Below are 4,703 nucleotides of genomic sequence, written 5' to 3'. Positions count from 1 at the left end.
GGAATTTGGCAATATTTATCAAGAGCCCGAGTAACTCCATTAACCAAATTATCTATTCACTTTCAGAAATCCAGCCTAGGGAAGTAAGTAGAAATGCAAAACAAGCAATGCAAAAGAATGTTTATCATGGCAATATTTACAAGAGAGAAAAAACAGAAACAATTCAAATGTCCAAAAATAGGGATATTATTAAGTTATGAATCAACCATTAATATAATATATAGTCATTTTTTAAATGTTTGATAAAATTTTAATAATATAAGAAAATACTCATAACTAGTGAAAAGTATACAAAGTTATACACATAGTATGATCTTAATATGTAGAAAAACAGGCAAAGGAAAAAAGCCTATTGCAGAACAGGAATGATATAAACACGAAGCCCACCAAATAATCACTCCTTTCCTGAAACAGTTTACCAATTTCCCCACGTCTCCAGGTGCCCCAAGGGTAGATGTCTCCTGAAGAGGTATCTTACAGAACTCAAACTGTTACAGAGTTATAATGTCTAAGCACCTACAACATACAGTAAAGGTCTTCCTCACCTACACATGGAGTCTCTTACAAGCGGAAATAAGAGGCATCATGCCTGATATTGCACTGACTTCCTAAATAATACCTCCACCTACAGTTTCTCCCTTTCAAACTAACTCTGTATTTTATCATTGAAATAATCTTCCTGTATAAGAATCATAGACTCTCTAGTTAAAGAAACTCCTCTACAATCACATGGTTCAAACTTCTTACTTTATAGATGAGGGACCTAAGGCCAAGAGAGGTTAAAGGAATAAGTGACCAAATCAAGGTCATAATATTAATATCATTCCTCTCCTCAAAAACGTTCAGATAAAGTCCCAACTCCTTAGCATGGCATTCAAAGCCCTTCACAACCTGGCCTCCACCTACCTATTGAACCTCATCTCCTCTAGTCTCCCCTGAAACCCCTTGCAAAACACTTCCTTTGGCAAGGGTGGACCTTGGGAAGACCTCAGGAGGACGGAACCTGCTGTTGGAGCCAGTCCCAGATGTTATCCTTGGTGAAAACCATTACAATACCCTGAAGAGTAGGACCATCCCAGACAAAGGTCAGGCTAAAGCATATATTCCAGAGAAGTCAAAAAAGAGAAAAAAGGGCAGTGGAAGAAATCCAGGGTCTCAAAATTAGAGTGCTATCAGGTAGATTCCAATCCGAATGGTTTCTTCTCTATCTCCTGCACTTAGGCTACTTGGCCTCACTCATGTTTTCCTGGAGTGCCCCTGCACCTTCCTCTCCAACCTTTGCACATTCACTTGTTCAGAAAGCCTTCCCTGGCCAGCCTAGCCCATAGGGCAGCTCTCCTGCCTCCAAACTCCCAAAGCCCTCACTGTCCATGACACTTGATGGCTGGTGTTCTAGGGAAATTTTTCAATTAGCAACAGTTGTACCTTGGATAAATCTCATTGGCTACGACACTGCCACTGTGCAAAACTGGCCAGTGTTACGTTACATGCATTACGTTACATACATGATTTACATGTTTATCGATCTTATTACCTCTCACCCCACCTAGACTTTAACCTACTCAAAGGCAAGGGGTTCTATTTATATTTCTCCACAGCCCCCAGCTGGACCTAAGCGTGACTGCGGACGTTTACTGAGCACCTCCAGTATGTAAGTCGCTGTTCTAGGGGCTGTGCGTATGTTATTTCATTTGATCCTCTTAACTCTCTCACAAATGAGAAAACTGAGGCTCAGAAAAGATGAATAAACCGTGGAGGTCACACAAGTAAAAAGTGGCTGAGCCACGACAGAATCCAGGTCCCTCAGCCTCCAATACACCTAGAGCCATAAGCCATGCTGCCTCTGGCCCAGCTGGTGCCTTGCAAGGGGCAGGGGCCGGAACTGCTCACAGACCTATTGAGCCATTCCCAGGACTAGACAGAGGGCCAAGGTACACATGACAAGGGAACAGAGCAAACCTGATGCTCCCTTCCTCTGAAATGTACATTTGGATTTCCCTGGATTATTGCAAGGTCTCCTTGGCTTCCTGGCATTGACCCTTCACCCAGTGCCAATTTAGGCAGAAGCCCCACTCTGTTCCACAGGTGCTTATCTGGGAGCCCTGACCAAATAAATGGGTGAGACATCAGGAAACAAAGGGCCAGATTCCTCTGAAGCAGAGTCAGAAAAGTGATTCTTGAGCAACTGACTCTCTGGGAAGGAGCCCCTCCCTGTGGCCACCCAGTTTCAGCTCCCGTGTTTTCCTTTCAGGGCCTGTCAGGCAACTTTGGGGTTGCGGGGACAAGACTTTTGCCAATAAACCCTGTTGAACAGAGCCACGCTGGAAGAAGCCCTGACACCTTGCAAACCCCAGGTCAGCAGGAGGACCCGTCTCTGTGCTGACTTACCCTGACCCAGGGCCACATCCCCCACATGCCCAGGTGGACGCACGTCTCAGAAATTGGGCTTCTCTACTCTGGTGGCAACAGCTACCACTTACTGAGTGCCTACTGTTTGCCAAGCACTATACCTGCTGCTTTAAATGTTTTTTCTCAATTAATCCTTGTTAACATTCTGTGGACTCCACGGTCCAGTGCAGTAGGTAAGGACACCTGACTGAGGTCGAACTGTCCACGTTCAGAATCTCAGCTCCACCACTTAAGAATTCCATTAACAAGGGCATGCTGCTTCGCTTCTCTGTGCCTCCATTTCCTCGTCTGAAAAATGACAACTATAATAGTGCCTAATCTCTAAAGATGTATGAGGATTAACTGCGCTGATGTGTGAAGTGCTCACTAGATTAGCTGTTATAACTATTAGATGTTACAACTATCATCTCCATCCTACAGACATAACAGTTGAGTCCTAGAGAGCTTAAGTCAATTGCCCAAGGTCACACAGCTAAGTGTGGATTTAAATCCAGGTCCATTCAGTCTGAGTTCAAAGGCGCTGAACACCTAGTGCCTGAAGCCCCTCTCCCTTCCTCCCTCCTTCCTCCGTCCTCCCTCTCTCTCCCCCAAACTCTCCCTCTGTCTCAGGCTGAACTGTACTTTGGGAGCAGCTGGGCTGGTCAAAGAGCTACCATAGGACCCAGGTTAGAATTAAGTTCCCAGGGTCATCTTGGAGAAGTGGAAATGTGTAAGGCTCAGAGCTGTCGTTAAGAATGTGGAGGCTGGTTCAAGACCAGCCTGACCAACAGCGAGACACATCTCTATGAAAAATAGAAAATTAGCCAGGTGTCGTGGCACACGCCTGTAGTCCAAACTACTCAGGAGGCTGAGGCAGGAGGATCACTTGAGCCCAGGAGTCTGAAGTTGCAGTGACCTATGGTGATGCCACTGCACCCTACCCAGGTCAACAGAGCAAGACTCTGTCTCAAAAAAATAAAAAAATGTGGAGACTGGGAAATTCTCACTCACTCTACTCCCAGTGATTTTACACAAGCGACATCAGGCTAAAATGAATATCAAGGGCAGTATTGAAGGCAGAAAGAAGTCACAAAAGGGCATCATGAAGCCTTAAGAATGGGGGGAGGAGGGGAGCTGCGCAGCTTTGGTGCCTCTGTGTGGCAGAGGGGACATGAGCCTCAGATGAAAGTGCGGCACCCACCGGTCTGAGCACTTCTTGTGCATCTTTCTCCCGACCCCACCCCCTGAACTACTGCCCAACACCCTGGTCTGAGTGGACGGAAGTCATGGTAGTTCCCCGGAGACAACTCTGCAGGGCCCAAACTGCCCTGCCACGTCCCTGCTAATGCCATCTCACTGCTGCTAGTGTTCTCAGGAACAGACAACAGCTCCCATTTCAGGTCCCCCAGAGAACACGCACTCCTTCTCCACCTCTGGGTGTGTCTGGCCATGCTTTTGTACCTTGAGCGGCTGAGGGACAATCACGGTTGCCATCCCCACCACATTCCCTGTGACAGCGTTTCCCAAGGAGCCCAGTGTCCTACCTGCCACGGTCACCGTGCCCTGAAAGGGAGAGTCAGAAAGCGGCAAGGGGCTGGACGCCCGCCCCACTCTCCTCCGGCAGCCGCTGCGGCATCTGAGGCCGCCTGTCTGGTTCTGAGAGCTCCCAGAGGCTCACACTAGTGAGAGAGAGCCCGGTACTGGGGGCATTAGCCCCAGAAAGCCTGGCTCAACAAAAGACAAACTATTATAGCTCCTGAGGGCAGAGATCAGACGTCATTTATCTTTGAAAATTCAGCACCTGGCCCTTGGTAGGTACATGACAAATATTAGTGAAACTGAAGTGTTTTTAAAGGTCAAAATGCTTAAATATTACTTAGAAGCAAGCCACAAATCTGACCACTTTCCTGAATGTCAATGGGCCTCTAATCTTACCGGAACAGGATGATACTTCTGTCACAGAAACTATAAAATTCTCTGGGTTCTACCCACAAATCCAAGGGTGGCAATGGCTAAATAATCAACATCTAATTTCTGAGAACTGACCTCACACTGTTCAGGAAGGCCTGGGTGTTTCATCCTTCACCGCCCCACCCTCTCACCTGATGCACACCCAAGAATAAAACAAGGCAGATTTCAGCCTAGATTAAGGAGATTTCTAGCATCTTATCAGCCTCTGACAAGTTACCAGTACATTGCACAAAAGGCAGACACAGAGGGACAGCAAACTCAGCCCCTAAATCACTTCCTCTCAGCATCAACTGCCATTGGCCCCACACACCGAGCCACATGCACACACATGCAGACACAGGGAC

The 4,703-nt window shown here is 46.9% G+C and overlaps 1 pseudogene; it reads right to left on the bottom strand.

Annotated features, from left to right (window-relative positions):
• Positions 1-1,337: 1,337 nt before the first annotated feature.
• On the bottom strand, positions 1,338-1,470 carry LOC138375230 (U4 spliceosomal RNA; annotated as a pseudogene).
• Between the last annotated feature and the right edge of the window lie 3,233 nt (positions 1,471-4,703).

The sequence above is a fragment of the Eulemur rufifrons genome, chromosome 24 (assembly GCF_041146395.1).
Source record: "Eulemur rufifrons isolate Redbay chromosome 24, OSU_ERuf_1, whole genome shotgun sequence".
Classification (NCBI taxonomy): domain Eukaryota; kingdom Metazoa; phylum Chordata; class Mammalia; order Primates; family Lemuridae; genus Eulemur; species Eulemur rufifrons.
The sequence above is the reverse complement of the archived record's forward strand: the minus strand, read 5'-3'. Positions and strand labels throughout refer to the sequence as shown.